We start from the raw sequence: 18,239 nt of genomic DNA, 5'->3' as shown, positions 1-18,239 counted from the left end.
CTATGGTATAAATGTTTTCTTGAAGGAGATTCTAATATATCACTAGATTTGGTTTGTTCACATTTTTATGTGAGATTTCTATGTGTATTTTAAAATGAGAACAATCAGTGGTAATTCTCAGACTGTTCTCTGATCTTGGTATTAGAGTCACTTGAGTCTCACAGAATGAGCTAAAAATCATTCCTTTTCCCTTATTCTTTGGGATAGTTTGTGTAAAGTTAGGGTTATCTATTCTTTGTAGATCTGGAAGAACTTGACCATAAAACTGTCAGGATTAGTGTTCTGAGATCTTTTCTTTAAAAGGGGGAAGGGTGGCTAGAGTGCTGATTTTTAACAATTTCTATACAATTTAACAACATCAATTTCATCGATGATTCTGGGACCAGCTGTTGGGTTTGTGATCCAATCTATAAAATTAATATTCATTATTCCTTCCTCCCTCCTTCCATTGGTTTATTCTGTCTTTTCTAACTTCCTGACATGGCCATTTATTAACTTTCAGTCGTTTCTCTTTTCTGGCAGCAAATATTTAAGGCAATAAATTTCTCCCTAAGTACTGCTATCGCTTCATCCTACAAGCTGTGATGCTAACACAGCTTCCTAACATCCATACATGACTGAATTTCACAAATGTCTCCAGCTGCCTCCCCAGTGGTCGAACCACCTACAAGGTCTTAGGTCTGCTGCCCTTCCCCGCGACATGAGCCCCCATCACACACACATATGGACTAGTCAGTGTTGTTTGGTTCCAGACAGCTGATACTTGCTTGTTTACCCAAACGCTGGCCATCTGCTCATCACTGCTTCTTGCATCTCATTCCTTTTTTTAGGGTCTTGCCAAAGTACATCCTTGAGTAGATCTTTCAGCAAGGATCTCTCCTTCATAAACTTTCTCAGTCCTTAAAGCCCTGAGAAAATTTACTTCACCTTCATGGATTAACTGAGAACAGAATTCCATGCTGACAGTTTTCTCTCACCACGTTGAAGATATTATTTCACTTGTCTTCCGGCCTTTTCTTGATGGGATGTTTAAAAACACACTGTCGGTCTATTTGTCATTCCCTTGTAATATCTTTTTAATCTCTCATTAGTTTTAAGACCCATTTCTGGGGTCCTAAGGACTCAGCAAAATGTTTTTAAGTGTGTATTTAACTTATTCAGGTTCACCGTACTCAGTGTGAAGAGTTATGTTTTTCTTCAATTCTGGAAAATCCTTGGCCACTCAGTTCTTGGAAAATGGTCTGGTCCCTATTCCTTCCTGGTAGAGCTAATTAGACCTCAATCTCTCTGTGCTACCATTTGGAGAACTCGTTAGACCTACACTCCAGTCTTCAGCTGAATCTCACCAGCTCTATAATCAGTCCTTTGAGTTATTCAATTTGTTTTTTAAGTCTGACTGGCTCTTCTATTTTCATTGTCTTCTTTTCTACCTTTAATAGTAATTTTATATTATATCTTTGGTGGGGCTTTATCACTGGCAACCCTTAATGGGCTGAGTTGTGGGCCTGCCTCTAATGAGTTGTTTTATCTTTGCTTCAACTAGGCCCTCAGGGAAGACCAGCCAGGGACTAACTTTTACAGGAGGCATGGTCTCCTCTTACAAATTATCAGGAGACCATGCCTCCCTTGCCCAGGACAAAACAGATAAATTCTTACCTGTCATCTCCCCTTGCTACTACTGGGCAGGTGTTCCTTCTAGTCTGCCCTCCCATTGAGGGTACAGCCCCCTTCAAGGGTTCAAGTCTTACAGGGGGATGTGAGAGAAGGCTCAGTTCCCATTCCCAATCTCAGACAAAATCCCATTCCCCCGGACGTTAAAGCCAAAGACTCAGATGACTTCGACTGATAACACCGCACCCCTACCCCTGTTCCAGGGTCAGCTCACTGCAGGCCCCAGTCACTCTCCGCAACCTTGGCTTGTCAACTCTGGTCATCTCTTTCCCTATCTTGTGAATGCACTACTATGCATTGTAAAGAGTGCTTACTAACTACGTAACGTTTCTAAGTGTTGGAGAAGTGGGTTTCAGATCAGTTGATCTAAAATTTTAAGTGTAATCTCTGATTTTTTTTTTTAACCCAAAGAAACTAAGAGAAAATGCAGTAACGAAGAGAGTCTGAAAAAATTTATTTCATTTCTAAGAGGATACATATAATGGACTTCCTATTTTAAAGAAACAATGTTACTCATTTTAAAGAAGAGCTGAAACACTAAAAATAGAAATGTATTCTATTATAAGCCTTTGCTTATTCATCAGCCATTTCAGATTCAATTTCTATGCCTGAAGGGGAAAAAAATAAAGAACTGACAATTTTTGGTGTCTCTCCAAATAACAGTCTTTGGAAAGTAAGTACTTAAACAGACCTAAATCTTCTGCGAACTTCCAAGAAGCCTACAGGCTTCACCTTATTGAGGAAGACAGCATGCCTAGGTGGTAGGAATCAAGAACTGATGTCTCAAACTGGATATGAACAGTTAAGATGTGCTAGCCCACAAGGGAGTTCTTAGTGCGGTAAACATTTGTCTCCCCAAAGCAGGGGTCAATCTCATCTGTATTGTATCCAATCAAACCTCACCACATGAAATATGGTAAGTGATGAGTCAATCGTCTACTCAATATCATATCAGGATCATATGTGCTAATGTATACCATTATAAGGATCAGATCTAAATAGAACACCCCAAGTATCCAGATGGAAAATAATACACCCCATGGAGTCTTACATGTTTTCAGAGTGACTTCTTAGTTTTTCATAGTTTTCACACTCTAAAGGTAGCTCTGAAGTTTCATTTTCTGCTTGTTGCTGGTATACGGAAACGTAACTGATTCCAGGAGGGTGATTTATTTCCCCCACAGCAACTTGCCTAATTCTAGTAACGTATCTGTCGATTAAAAAAAAAAAAAAAACTACACATATATATAAGCATATGAATCTCAGTTTCGTTCCCTTCTTCCCAATTTCCTATTGCTTGCTTAATTTTTCTTGAATTTTTGCACAGGGGAGGACCTTCAACACAGTGCTGAAGAGAAGGAATGACAGCAAGTATTCTGTTTTTCTCATATCGAAGGGAAAGATTTAAGTGCCTCTCTCTTTAGTGTGAGGTTTGCTAAGCCTTTTTGTAGACATCCTTTATCAGGTTAAAGAGGCGGCTTTCTTATTCCTAGTTTACATAAGTACATGTTGAATTTTATCAAATACTTTATCTGTACTTATTAAGATAATCATACTATTCTACTATAACCTGTAGGTGTGGAAGGTGAATATAAGCTTATTTTTAAACGTTAAACCAGGTTTGAACTCCTAGAATAAAACGATTTAGTCATACATACTGCTGGATTTGGTTTTTCTTTTCAGGTATTAGATCTGACTGACGGTTTTCTTTCCTCCTACTAGTCTTGTCAAGTTTTGTAACAAGGTTGGCTGGCATCAAAATCAGTACTGTAGGACTCCTTTTTTTTCCCCCCCATTGTTTCTACTCTTTAGCAATTACCTTTAAAAAAAAAAAAACAAAAGTAACACACAGCGCTCACAAAATTCAAAGTTAAATCTTTACCCTCCCCCCATTAATTCTATTATCCCTTCCAACTTAGATGTTACTGTTTTCATGTATTTAATCTGATCCTTGTTCCAGCCTCTCCAACATTATTCTTTTGAATGTATTTAGAATTGTCCAAATATTTACCACTTTCTTTACTCATCATTGCTTGTTATCTCTCTCTTTTCCCCCTTCCCATCACTTTCCTTCCAAGAATACCCTTGAGAAGTTCCTTTAGCAAAGATCTGTCAGTAGCTATCTTGGGTTTTTATCTTAAAACGATCTTTTCACTCTCGCTGTTGAATTTTTCCCTCGAGTTGCTGTATCGCTAATGTCTACATGTGGATTTATTTTTATTTATCCTGCTTGGGTTTTGGTTTGGTGTCTTATGCATTCCGCAAAATTCTCAGTCATTAGCTCTTCAAGTACTGGCTCTGTCCTCGCTCCTCTCCTGGAACCCCAATTAGACACACTTCTGAATCTACTCTTTCTGAATCTTAATTGGTCTTACAAATTATTCATCTATGTGATTCTCTAAGATAAATTGTATATATTTCTTCTTCTCTACTTTCCAGTTCATTCACTCTCTTCAGTTTTATGTAATCTGCTAGTAAACCCAGCAGCTAGATTTTTACTACAAAGACATGAATTTTTCATGTCTACAAGTTGTTCCTGGCTCCTTTTTCAAATTTGTTAGGTCATTGTATAGTTTCCTCTTCTTCGTAGATATTTTCAATCTTGCCTATTAGTTTGAGTAAGGCCTTTAAAATCTCCGTCAACAAGTCCATTATCTTACGTTTTCCGAGATCTGTTCCTGCTGGTCCTCATTCAGTGCTTTCATTCTTTGCATTTAGTTGTTCCTAACTATGGACTGTTCTCTTTCATTTGATAATTACACCTGGGCATTTGGTGAGCCCAGGATAAAGGTGCAGTCCTTCAAAGATCTGCTTGCCCCTGGACTGGCCCAGGAGTACTAGCTGTGCAGGTCCGCTCTCAAATAAAGAATCTTCAAATCAGCTTGGAGTTTCCCACTACTCAGGCCACGGGATCTGCATGAGGGACAACTTGTGATACCCACGTCTCAGAATGTGCCCCTCCCTACCCTGCCTGTAGGGTGAGAATGGGCTTACCTCTGACTCCCCTTCTCCCTGAAGGTGTCATGGCCCCTTGCAGTTCCAACTCAGGGAGCCCGTTTCCTATCACACTGCCAGCATGAATCTCTGCCCCCGTGCCTGGAGATGCTATCAGAACTTAAGAGTTTGCCCATTTCGCCAAAGGCCCTCAGGGTTGTCCTTATCCTCTTGGGTCACTCATTTCACCGCCTGCCTCAGTGTCTTCCATTCTAGGCTTGTCAGAAGGTATTTCTAATGTCATTTACCTCTTGTCCAGGCCATCAGCAAATTAGAAGACTGGTTCAGGCCACCCAGCCTATCCTATCAGCAGAAACCCAGTGTTGTCACCCCCAACAGCCAAACCAAATCCCAGCCAACCATGCTCTTCAAAGAAAAGGGAGCACGTGGCTGCCATGTGCCAGGAGGCTGGCTGTGCCAGGGAGACTACTGCCAACTCTGGACCTGGATATACCATTCTTCATGACTAGGTGGACCAGGGAGGAAGGGCTCCTGCAAGAGTATCCCGACACCGCCAAACCCTGGAGGTTAGCAGAGCTTCTAATTAGAAACGCATGGGCCAGAGCTAAATGAGGTCTGGTACCCAACTGTTGGTTCTTTTGTTTTTAAGAAATTAACTCTGTGGGGGAAGAGTTCTGATGAAGAATTCAATCTCAAGATATGAGCTTCGCTGAATTCCCTTCCATTAACTCCTTTGAGAAGAGCTGCGTTTCCACTCAGGTTTATATTAGGAAGTATCACCTGCTCATCAGCAATAAAATCTGACCGTCTCACAAGCCCTTTGCAAAGGCCCACCTTTGATTAACGAATTCTGTCAGCCAAACATCCTATCTCCGTGACAGCGGAGAACTTCAGCCTGAGTGAGTCATTTCTTATTTATTATCAACGGTAACTCAAAATTCATTTTGGTTCCCTTTTAGAATCAATCACTTTATAATATATTCCAAGGTCTCATTCATATACTGTTGGTGGGAGTATAAATTAGTACAAGCACTTCAGACAAAAAGTCTGGCACTTTCTTTTAAAGCCGAGCACCTACCTCCTTCTGGTCCTGCAATTCCACTCCTAGGTGTACTGACCCAATGGAAATGTGTATAGACATTCACCAAAAGTCTGTGGCATGACTGTTCACGTAAGTATTATTTATAATAGCCCCAAACCGGAAACTCCCCAAGTAGCCACCTACAGTAACATGAATACACTCATATATTGACATGCTGGAATAGTGAACAATGAGAACAAACAAACTACAATTACCCCAACAACCTGACAAGTCTTACACATAATGTTGAAAGACACGAAAGAGCATATGCCGTTCGAGTCCATTTACATCAAGTTCAAACACAGCAAAATCAATCACTGGTATTAAGAAGAGAGCAGGTATTCCCTGCCCAGGGATGGGCAGCAGCTGGAAGCTGGGCACAAAGGGAGGTTGGGGAGGTCGGGAATAATCTATTTCTTGATCTGCTGGTTAAACAGGCGTGTTTAGTTTGTGGATACTTATTGTGTAGACCCATGATAGTGCATTTTTCTGTATATATTTTACTTGAAAGAGTTTAAAACGTGTGTCATATTTCCTTGGAAAACGTGCCCCACAGATCCTCGAGGAGGAGCATCTTTAAGGCCCGAAGAATCTGTTAGGGAGCCCTGTTACTACTGCCACTTCCCAGCGCTCACACCCACACAGGATCGCTCCCTTCAGACAGGAAGCAACTGGAGCCAGGGTCAAGGCAGGCAGTCACCTCCTAACCTGACAGGGCAGTGACTCAGTGGGACCCACGGCCCTTTATGATCCTGTGGCCATGCCACCATGCTCTCCTGAAGTCTTTCTTTCTTTCGTTTTTTGAGATGGAGTCTCACTCTGTCGCCCAGGCTGGAGTGCAGTGGTGTGAACCTCCGCCTCCCTGGTTCAAGCGATTCTCCTGCCTCAGCCTCCCGAGTAGCTGGGATTACAGACATGTACCACCACGCCTGGCTAATTTTTGTATTTTTAGTAGAGACGGGGTTTCACCATGTTGGCCAGGCTGGTCTCGAACTCCTGACCTCAGGTGATCCGCCCTCCTTAGCCTCCCAAAGTGCTGGGACTACAGGCTGAGCCACCATGCCCGGCCCACCTGCAGTCCTTTAAAAAATCAAACTGTACAGAATAAGTCTTCAGATCTTCCAACTTAAGAGGGATATGACTTAAGAAGGAAAAGACTAGCTGAGCTTCAGAGCAGTGACTAAAGTTGACCTTTTAAGAGTCCTTTGACACATCACCAATATGACTTTTCATTAAGAGTTTCAGTAACTCATTTATTCTTCAGCATTGACTCCCTCCTCTCCTCAATCACTGTGATTACTATTCTGAAAATTAAGACTTTCCTTTCTAATTACTACAAATACCTAGAACTACCAAGGAAATAAAAATGTATTCATAAAACTAAAGCTACATCTAATTCCTATTCAGGATCAGACTTAATTAAAAACCAATTTAATGCAGTTGAGCTGTATACTTTAATCACTGAATGAGAACTTCATAAAAACACACCACTTGAGTTTGAACAAGGGTCTTTCACCTTTCCAAGTAAAATGAGTAGGTCGGACATTCCCGTTAGAAAGGGCTAGAATCTAATATCTACTCTTCTTCACCTAAAATCAACAGGAGAGAAGAGGAGAAACGAAGGATGGGGCTGGACCTGGTATTGCCTCTTCCCAATCAGACCACCTGCCTCAGCCATTGCTCCTCCTGCTTAGCGGACTGCCACACAAAATTCCTCTGAGAAAAGAAAACCACCATGAGGTGAGGCAGAGACGAACCTTGTCCCCTCCCTCACTTCCTAGCATGATGAGGACTGACCAAGAGAAAAGAAAATGTAATGCCAACTCTAAGAATTCTCCCTTCTCCCGCTAAGGAACACTTTTGCTCACTAAACACAAAATCTACCTCTTTTCAGAGCAAGCCAGCACACTGTTCACACCCAAAACACACGTTCTGTTTCCTGGTGAGTGTGTCGTCACTGAGATGCTCAGTTACTCTGCAAGGCCCACCTCACACTCGTTGGTTGTACAAGGAATTAAAGGATGCTCACAGCCAAGTCTCCTCCCCAGAACTGGTGCAAGCACCTGGGAAGGGCCCAGTCCTGTCAAGGTGCCACGCATGATGGACTCCCAGAGACACTGGGATGAATCTAACCAGGCTGGAGACTGAGGGCTCCCAGGAGAGAGCCAACACCCACATCACCTCCTAAGGCTCACTTCAAACCCCAGCCTCCACTGGCAGGGCAGGATGTCCACATTTAACAGTGCCTGCCACATGTGACTGTCAATTTCTCAACTGGAGCCAGGCTGGAGGGAATCAAAACTTCACTTGCATTTGGCTCTGGAATATGTTTTTGTGTTTGTATTTGATGCTCTAGGAATCCAGACTCCTTCGGGCTACATGATATACTCACAGAACACCAGCGTTACAAAATCATCTCCATTAGCCAGCAAGAATGGGCACCTACTGCGTGCCAGTCACTGCCCTCGACACTGGGTATACCTCAGGAAACAAAAGCTACATCCCTGCACTGGTAAAGCTTACGCTTCAGAGGGGGAGATGACAAAGTCAGTCAAATACGGGACATGTCAGGTGGTGATGAAGAGAAAGTGATGCAGAGAAGCGGGGCAGGGAATGGGGGTGGGGGAGCATCAGAGGCTGTCACTCCACACAGGGTAGCCAACAGGCCTGAAGGAGACAAGAGAGCCAGCCATGTGCCATCTAAGGAAAAGCTCTCAGGGATAGGCCAAAGTAGGCTCAAAGGCCCTGAGGCAGAAGCATGCCTGAGGAACAGAGGCCACCATGGCTGGAGCAGAGGGCAGGGAGACGACAGGAGTGAAGCCAGAGCAAAAATGGTGCCCTGAGAGGCCACTGGAGACCTTGACCAAGGAGGGTCTTGAACACAGGAGTGACATGGTCTGCTGTGGCAACAGACTAGAAGGCAGGGAGTTCATAGGCAAAGGCAGTGAGCCCACCAGAGGCTGGTGAAGTAGCCCAGGGCAGAGGTGAGAGCAGGCTGGGCGTGCTGGCTCACGCCTACAATCCTGGCACTTTGGGAGGCCAAGGCAGGAGGACTGCTTTAGCCCAGGAGTTCAAGACTAGCCTGGGTAACATGGTGAGACACCATTTCTACAAAAAAAAAAAAAAAAAAAACTTACAAAAATTCACTGGGTGTGGTAGCGTGCACTTATGGTACCAGCTACCTGGGAGGCTGAGGCAGGAGGATTAACTGAGCCCGCAATGTTGAAACTGCAGTGAGCAGTGGCTGAGGCAGGAGGATTAACTGAGTCTGCAATGTTGAAACTGCAGTGAGCAGTGATTGCGCCATTGTACTCCAGCCTGGGTGACAGAACAAGACCCTCTCAGAAACAAAAAATCAAAAGGTAAGAGCTGTTTGGACCAGGGAGAAGGCAGAAGTGGTGAGAACGGTCACTCTGGCTCTGTCCAGAAGGTAGAGCTGATGGGACCTGCTGTGTACAGGGTACGGGTATGAGACGGTGAGGAGTTAAGGATAAACCGAGGTTTGCGGCCTGAAAGGTGGAGCTAGCCGGCCTAGTTTCACTTTATAGGAGGAGGAAACTGAAGCCCAGGGAAGAGAAGTCGTGTCCAAAGTCACTCACTTATTCCAGGGATTAGAATACCCAACCAGTGCTTCTCCCACTGCTCCACACAGCAGCTCCATGGGACATGCTGATGACTAGTCCAGTCACACCGGACAGCCCCCAGCCCCTGAGGGACTGCCAATACCCAAGCACGTCACATAAATTGGGGTAGGATGCTGGGCACTGAGGGCGCAGGCCCCGCCCAGAGAGGACAACCACAGTCCACGGCTGCCACATAAGAAAGTCAACCTGGTATAGCCAGAAATTCCCATTTTCTCCCAGAGAACCCAAAAATCTAGATTTTGTTTTTTTTATTTTGAGACAGTCTCACTGTCGCCTAGGCTGGAGTGTAGTAGTGTGATCTTGGCTCACTGCAACATCCACCTTCCAGGTTCAAACGATCCTCCCGCCTCAGCCACCTGAGTAGCTGGGACTACAGGCACATGCCGCCATGCCTGGCTAATTTTTGTATTCTTTATAGAGATGGGGTTTTGCCATGTTGCCCAGGCTGGTCTCAAACTCCTGGGCTCAAATGATCCACCCGCCTTGGCCTTCCAAAGTGCTGGGATTACAGGGATGAGTCGCTGTGCCCAGCCCAAACAAATCTAGATTTTAATGAAAAAAAAAAAACAAAACTAAAAATTTCCAGTTTTAAAAGGTGACTCAATTGCTTAATAACATGAGGTCAGTGAAACAAACTGCATATGGAGGCCAAGTTCAGTTCACACAGGGCACCAGTTTGGAATTCCTCTCAAGACAGCCTAACAGACCTTGTTTGCTTATACCTTGCCCAGGGTAGAGAATTAAAGATTTGAATTCAAGACGGTCTTTTATTCCAACTTTTGAGTCAGCAGATGATATTCATTATCACTATAAATAGTCGGTAACTTCCAGTAGTCTCAGTGGGCCTCCTTTCTGACCAGAAAGAGATCAAGTGGCTGTCCATCATTCAGCTTCTTCCTTTAAAGTTAAACTTTGGTTTTATGTTATTCTTTACAGAGTACTAATACTAAGATGAGCCCAGAAGTACAACCAATAATTCAAAAATTCTTCCCCAATACTACCCAATTATCCTTTCAAAGTTATATGGAGGCCGGGCACGGTGGCTCACGCCTACAATCCCAGCACTTTGGGAGGCTGAGGAGGGCAGATCACCTGAGGTCAGGAGTTCTAGACTAGCCTGACCAACATGGTGAAACCCCGTCTCTACTAAAAATACAAAATGAGCCGGGCGTGGTGGCGCATGCCTGTAATCCCAGCTACTCAGGAGGCTGAGGCAGGAGAATCGCTTGAACCCGGGGAGGGGGGAAGTTGCGGTAAATGGAGATCACGCCATTGGACTCCAGCCTGGGCAACAAGAGCGAAACTTCGTCTCAAAAAAAAGAAAAAAAAGTTAAATGGAGAATAACAGAGCTGTGTAAATAGTCACCAGTGTAGGAACCAACTTATGACACCCAAGAACACTGGAACTCCAACACTTTGGAACTGAAAAGGTTTTGGGACTGGACAGGTATTCTAGTCTTGCCAAAAAAAATCTAAGTTAGAAATCACAAAATGTTTTTGATAAGTTAAAGTTGCTGCCCACTGTTTACGGGTGGAACACATATGTTACTGAATGCACACAAAGGACACACAGATATGTCTGGTTTTGGCTTCAGGAGACTTGGGCAGAATTTGTCTGCCTAAGAAAACAGTCTCCTAGGAGGACCCTGAACTAATTTTCTATATGCTAAGTGAGAGTGCCTCCTTGCCTAGGCACTGTCACTTAGAATTAAATATTTACCTTCCCTTACAAGCCATCACTTTCTACCTAATATCTATGTATTTTCTGTCTTTGTTATAAGTCACCATTTTGATGCTGAGGGCATTGGGTAAAAAAATCTCTCCAGGGCAGGGCCACCATCTGTGCAGCCCCCATCCCACTCCTTTTTCTTGGAATGCAGTTTACAATGCACGCAAAGAGGCGGGACTAATGCTTTCTCAGGGTGAGATCTTATCAGATGAAGTGTATCAACTGCCACTAGTCAACTGGTTTTGACCTACAGAATGGGCAGTTTCGTGTGGTTCAACATATTACCACATGATCAAGAGGAACAGAGACATGAATGTTTAGAGAACACCAGCTACCTCTAGACCAGCGCTTGTCCAGTAGAACTTTCTGTGATGGTGGAAACCATCGACACCCACACTGACCGACTTGTGACTATCGAGCACCTGAAGTGTGGCTAATTTGACTCAGATATTGAATTTTTAATTTTACTTAATTTGAACTGTTTTAAACTTAAATTGCTACTTGTGGCGACTGTATTGGACAACACAGTTCTAGACAGTGGCTTTTTCAGGCAAGAACTAGGTCTCACTTGCAGTGTTTGAACGCCCACCACACAGGAGACCCTTGGTGAAAAAGATGAAATGAAAAACACCTTCTGCATTGCCAGATTTTCAAATGCCTCCCCACCTTCCTGCCACTGAAGCTCTTCATTTTGATCTTCAAGTTCTGTGTCTTCCCTTAGGTAATTACTGCCCCAGGAAGGTGGAGGTGTACGGCCAGGAGGGAACATGTGGAACGCTGGGCCCGCACTGCCTAGCAACTAGGCAACAGGAACTGACCTGACAACCTCCTGACCGGCAGGGCCTCCACCTTCTCATCCACTGAATGGGTGACAACCATTCCTACCCTCTAGAACAGTTATTGTAAGGCCTAAATGTAAACCACAGTTGTGGAATCTGATTCTAAAAAGTGAACCTTAAAAACCAAGTTGGACTCAGCTTCATTTATGAGAATGAGACAGTTGGGAATAGTTTAACATGTTACGGCTGTCACCTGAAGTGATAATATTTATGATGTTATAGGCCCGGTCTTAACCACTGCAGGCCCAGCATGCACAGATGGACATCACAGTCCCTGCCTTCATCATTCCGACTTGACCATTATTTTTGTTTCTCCTGAAACAAGGTTTTAGCAAAGAAAAACTTGCTGTCTCAACAGAACTGTTGATCCTCTATGTGTCATTCATCTATTAGTTAAAATTCCTAGGGCTAAAAAGACAAGAAGAGTCTGGGTCCCGACACTTTTAAAAGGTGTCCCTGCTACATAATAAACCAATACTCCAATCACTGGCATTCAACCATTTAAACTGAGTTTGGTGCCATGTAATTATTGCAGCCTGTTGAGTTAGGGCTCATTTCAGCAAAGAGCATAATTGCTCAAATGTGACTTGATTTAAGATTTATTTAAAACTCTCCCATCACCAAAAAATATTCATACACCATACCACTGTAACTTCTTAATCTCTCTGTAAATGTTCAGAGACAGATTCCTAAGTATGAAAGGTAAGAGTTGTTACAGTGCCTAGAGCTCTAAACCTCTGCTTCTAAACCCCAAGATCCCTTTCTGGTCTCCCTTCCCCCAACCTTAGCCTCCTCCAGGCCTCCACTGGCCCAGGAGCCCTGCAAGCCGGCTTTGCGGTGCTCCATGCAAAAGGAAAACTTCACCTACTAGGAGGTCTGCCCCCGCCTTTGCTTCAACAGAGAGGGAAATGGCACCTCCAGGACCTCAGAACCGGAAGCTTCTTTCTGGAAGGGAAAGAGGTTGGCAGATCATAGTGGGAGTGACCTTTGGCAAGTTCATAAACGAGTCAAGACATCACACAGTAAGTGGCATGCTGCAGGGTCACAGATTTCTCTAGGTGTCAGATTAACAGGAAGTTAAATCAAACAAGGAGAGTGAGGAGGGAGGCAGGGGCAGTGGGAGAATGTCCCCCAGCTGCACAGGGCCGGGTAACATTCGCAGTTGTTCTTCCTGCGAGTGCCGGACAGACGTCCTGGGTCTCTGGGGACACCCAGTTCTGAAGAGGTATCTAATGTGACATGTGAGGCCCTACTAGACCTATTTCTCCAAATTCCTGAAAATGCCATCCGGATGGCCCCTACCCTGAAGGTTTCAGCACACAGAGTGAATAGCTGAGCAGTGACGTGAGAGGCTCCCCAGGTCCCTCAGAGTTTCATTTCCTTGGTGCTTCTCAGTCTCTCCTAACCTCTGACCTCCCAGAGTAATTGCCAAATTGCCTTCTGTTTGTACAAGGTCCCAGCACTTCCCGGCGTGGCTCCCTACCCTGTGAGTGGGTGGTGCTGTCTCCAGGCCACAGATAAGAAACTCGGGTTTATAGGGGCCATGGGACCTGCGAGTAGGCGGCCAGTACGTGGCCCCGGGTGTAGAACCCTGGCTGTGCTACTTCTGCAGCCCCGTGCCCGCCGCAGTGCCGGAGCCAGGCCCCACCTCCCTCCCGTGTCCCGCACTTCCCTACAAACGCATCCCAACTGAACAGCCAACACTTGTGGCTCCTTCCTACAAGTGCTGGGTCTCCACAGCTTTTCTCGCAAATCGAAGCCAACAGGAGACCCGATTTGCAGACGGGGAAATGGAAACCCCGAACGAAACAACTTGGTCGGTGTCACCCTCGCAGGCCGGGACACTGTAGAGCTAAAACTCGCGACTTATCACCCGGGGATGGGGTTCCTGAAGCATCGCGGGCGCCCCACTGGAAGCGCAGACCCCGGCCTGCCTCCCCTACTCAGGGCGCCGCGGGGAAGCCGGGCGGGCCGGGGCGGGCGCCAGGCCGGGTGCCAGCGCGTTTGGCCGGCCCGGAGGTGTCCGCTTCCGCCCGGGGCTGGCACCGCCGGCCCATTCATCGTGGCCGCGGGCGGGGCGGGCCGGGCCCCGGATGCCCTCGTCCCCCCGCCGGGAGCCCTCGAGCCAGGCTCCGCGCCGCCTAGTCGGGGAAACGGTGGCCGCAGCCCCGCCACCAGGGGGAGCAGGGAGCCGCCTCCCGCACTCCGGGAAGTTGCCACCGCGGCCGCCCGGCGTCCGTGCCATGGACAGACCCCGGGTCCCGGCGCCGCGAGCCCTGCGACCCCGGCCCGCCCCGTCGGGGGCCGTCCCAGCTTCGCGAAGCACCAGCGGGCCGCGGCCCGGGACCGGCGCGCTCGGCCCGTGGGCCCCCATTCAATCCCGCCCTCCTCCCCTCGGCCGGCCTCAGCCGCCTTCCGCCCGCACCCCCACCCCTCCGGCCCGGACTCCAGCCCGGCAACGTCATCCGGCTGCTTCCCGAAACTTAACCCCTTCCTCCGCCAGCTGTGCGCCGCCCCGCCCCGCCGCCAACTTTTTTCGCCCAACTTCGCAGCGCGCTGGCCGGACCGACGGCCCTGCCGGGAGGGAGAGAGGCAGGGAGGGGTCGCCACGTAGCGCCCTCCGGCCGCCGCAAGTCCCCCGCCGGCGAGGGCCGCGGGGTCCACACCACGGGGCGCGCCCTGCCTACGCCCCTGCACGGCGCTCGCCCGGCACCCCCGCCCCGAGTTAGACCCCGACCCCGATGGTGCACGGCCGCGGCGGCGGGCGGCGGGCGGGCCGGGGGAGGGGCCGCCGAGGAGACGTGTCACTCGCGGCGCAGCGCGGCCGGCCCCGGCCCCTCGACGGCCCGGCCCGCGCGCGGCAGCTGCAGGGCCCGGCCAAGTTTCTTACCTGCAGCCAGAGACACGAGAGGGAGAGCGAGAGGGCAGGAGCCGCCGCCTTCGCCGCCGCCGCGGAGCCGGGAGAGAGGAGCCGGCCGAGCCTCCACCAAGAAACCGCCCCCGAGCAGCTGTAGACGCCGCGACCCTGACGCCGCCCGTCCCGTCCGCCGTCCGCTCCGGCCGCTCGCTGGCTGCGTGCGCGCGTGTGGAGTCGTGGCACTTTCTGCCTCGGAGCTGGCGAACGGCCCCCTCCGCCGGGATCGCCGCCTCCTGCCTTCCCCACCCGGGCCAGCCATTCATCGAGCCGCCTCTTCCTATTGGTCCGCACCCCGCCACTCTGTCTGTAGCTGGCCAGTCAGGACGCGGACGGCCAAGCCGCGGCGGCGGCCATTGGGCAGAGAGGAGGGTCTCCACCTCGGCCAATGGGAGAGAGGAGGAGCTGCAGGGAGGTGAAGGGGGCAGGGCCGGGGAGGGGCGGGGCCGAGCGGCGCGGCGCTCGGCTGTGCGCGGGGCGGGGCGGAGCAGGAACTCCCCGCCCACCGAGGGGGGGGTCTGCGGCCAGCTACGCCCACTCTGGGCCCGCGGCTCTCCCAGCAGTCTATGAGCCGGCTTTGCCTAGGCGGGAAGCAGAAGGTTCGGGTCCCGTCGGCCCCAGGCCTGCGCCTCTGGATACCGCTGGGCTGACATGGTGGTGGCTGAACAGGGTTGCGCAACCGCGAACAGCCAAGGAAACTGCGTTATTTAAACCCAACTAACTTCCCCCGAAGCAGCGCCCCCTCGGGCCGCGGGGTATGAGGACAAGCTCTGCTGGGGGTCAGCCCAGGGAGGACGAGTTCTTATCATCGAAGAGATTGCAATCAGCACCAGAAGGAATTTCCTTGAGTAAATGGAGGAATTGGGGTGGAAGAGCCAGAAGGTGCACAAGGAATTGAAGCGGATGTCATCGCCCTCGTTGTTAGGGAGGGTACAACTGAGGCACGGTCTGTTTAAGATACTCATCCAAACCACAGCCGGCAGAGCAATAATTACAATTCCCTCTGTGGCCTTTTATTCCATGCGATGGGGAAGGTGAGAGGTTCTGACCTAAGAAAACTCACCCGTGTCACACAAAACGGAGCAACTGGTACTTCCTCATTCCCTAACTTTCTCCCCAATATCAGCCAACACTCAGTCTTCATAATCAATCAAGTCTTTAAATTAAAATAATTTGAGGCTTGATTTTTAACCATTATGTCAGCGTCTCTTAAAGCCAACCCTTTGAACATAAGCCAAAGACAGCTTCTTTGGAATTTTGGATTCTGAGAGACCAAAGGCTGCCTAGACTGCCCCCCATCACTTCCCCAGCTCCCGTTGCTGCAGAATCCCGTACCTAACATCTATTTCTTGGATAATTTTCAATCTTCCCCGCCCCCATTTGTCACTAGTACTGTACTAGCTGTTGTTAGAAAGATGTGAAAAATACAAGCCTTCATGGGGAATAAAGAGGGATTGGGTTGAAATTAAACTGTTCATTCCTATTTTTAATCTTGGCGGTTCCTTAGCCCATTAATGATTAATCAACAGGAATTAACCTGGATTAACTCTGGAACACTCAGTCATTTTCCAGCAGTGAGACCCGGCTTCAAATGAAAGTTAACAATCCCAGCTTCTGGCTGGCAATTGCTACCAATGAGTCCTACTTGACCAGGGCTAGGCCATCTAGCCTTTCTGAACATACCCTGGAGGGTATACTCCTCTGGACAATCACTCCTTCCTCTGGGTTTTAGGGAGGAAATTCATTCATTCATTCATTCATTCATTCATTCATTCACTGGTGTTTGTGGAGTGCCTGGTATACAGTGCTAAGCTGGGCAAGCAACCTAGAGTGACACATAGGTCCAGTGAAGACCCAGCTGCCCTCAAGGGCCTGTCCAGGGTCAGGGACCTCCTTTATCCTGTTCACTGTTTATCTTTTCCCAGAAGCAGATCTTGGCAGTGGGTTTTGTTCAATCATTCATTCGGGGGATAATCATAAGAAACACTGGTGGAGGAGTGGGATGAGAAAGAGCCAGTAAGAGGACCAACATCAAGCCTGTGACTGGTGTGGGCACACAGGGCTTGGCATCTCTGGGGATGCTGTGAAACTGTGTAGAACACACCCCAGAGATGTCCCAGCTGAGGGGTGAGGACCTGGTTATTTGTCCACCCACTCCCAGTCCTCACTGGTTAACAGCTCCTTCTGGGGGGACTTTAACCCCTGCGCCTACTCAAGCTGGAGAAAGCCTTGCAGCAAGAGGCCCTTGGCAGAATGGTGAGTGTCCAGAGGCACGTCAGGGGCCACAGCAGTGTCTCCCACACTGTGAACCAGCATCTGACACAGCACCTGCACAGAATAGAGGCTCTGTGAATATACATGTTCTGTAAATATTGTCCCATGAGCGATAACATTACAAAGTCCTTAGGAGTGAGGAGTGTTTACAGAAAAGGGACTCCCTGTCTAGTCCCTCACATAACTTAACATTTGATTTGGCCTCAACACAATATTTGTTTCGGGATGGAAGAGCGGCCCTGTCTAAGCCTTTGCATTTCCTCTGTCCCTGCCCCTTGTCTGCCCACAGTCAGCCCCAACGTGCTGTGAAGACTTCCAGCCTCATCATCCTCATGCCCTTTGAGCAAAGAAATCAGTCCCGCTGTACCAGGCTCTGTCAGGGCTGATTTGCCCACCCTCAGGGTGGCCCGACTTTGACAGCCACTGATGTGCCTGTGGACACCCATCTTTAACTCCCTGTAGCCTCCTCAGCTCTTCCAAGGCATATCTGGGAAAAACCAGATTCATCCCCAGGACTAGAAGGACAGGGGTTGCCTGTGGCAGGAGTGAGAGGCATCCCCCCAGGCTCAAGTCTTCTGCTAAATCATGCAGCCCTCCAGCAGCGTGAGAAAGCCCATCCCACAGTCCAGCCTCCAGGCTCTAGCTGCCCAGTGCCAGATTCAGGCCACATCCTAGGAAACAGGTCCCTGCCATCCCCCAATGGCAGTGCAATGAGGGGCTCTCAGATGGGCACAGGTCATTTCAACTCAAAGTCAGCAGTTGGGAGCCCCTGGCCAGGGGAGTTACCCCACCCTAAGGGTAGCAGAGGGTGACAGCAGAGGCTTGAAGAAGTGGAAGGTAGTCAGGCCAAAAAGGGCACACTGGCGAGGAACAGCATGGGTAAAGTAAGGCATGATGTTAGCCAAGTGTGGGTGTGCCCCTGCAGCTCCAGCTAGCAGCAGGATTGCTTGAGCCCAGGAGTTCCAGGTTGGAAGAAGAAGGAGAAGGAGAAACAGGAGGAGGAGAGGGGGAGGAGGGGTGGGGGGGATGATCTGAAATCACATCATCTCAGTTTATCTATTGAACAACTCGGTTGTTGGCAAAGCCTGAACGGTGAAGGAGAGGCTGGGAAGAGCTGATTCTACACAGGTGA

General features: G+C 48.4%; 1 protein-coding gene across 7 annotated transcripts in view; it reads right to left on the bottom strand.

Moving 5' to 3' along the window:
- Positions 1-15,024, bottom strand: part of RRBP1 (ribosome binding protein 1) — a 68,709-nt gene extending 53,685 nt beyond the window's left edge. For 4 of the 7 annotated variants that reach the window (XM_077951134.1, XM_077951139.1, XM_077951136.1 and 1 more), the window contains exon 1: positions 14,810-15,024. The gene's annotated coding sequence lies outside the window, so the exon portion shown is untranslated. Of the gene's footprint in view, positions 1-12,787; positions 12,865-14,809 lie in introns of all 7 variants that reach the window. The other 3 variants (XM_077951135.1, XM_077951137.1, XM_077951141.1) reach the window with 1 other exon arrangement.
- Positions 15,025-18,239: the final 3,215 nt, after the last annotated feature.

This window comes from Macaca mulatta, chromosome 10 (assembly GCF_049350105.2).
Source record: "Macaca mulatta isolate MMU2019108-1 chromosome 10, T2T-MMU8v2.0, whole genome shotgun sequence".
Lineage (NCBI taxonomy): Eukaryota > Metazoa > Chordata > Mammalia > Primates > Cercopithecidae > Macaca > Macaca mulatta.
This window is presented reverse-complemented; position numbering and strand designations above follow the sequence as displayed.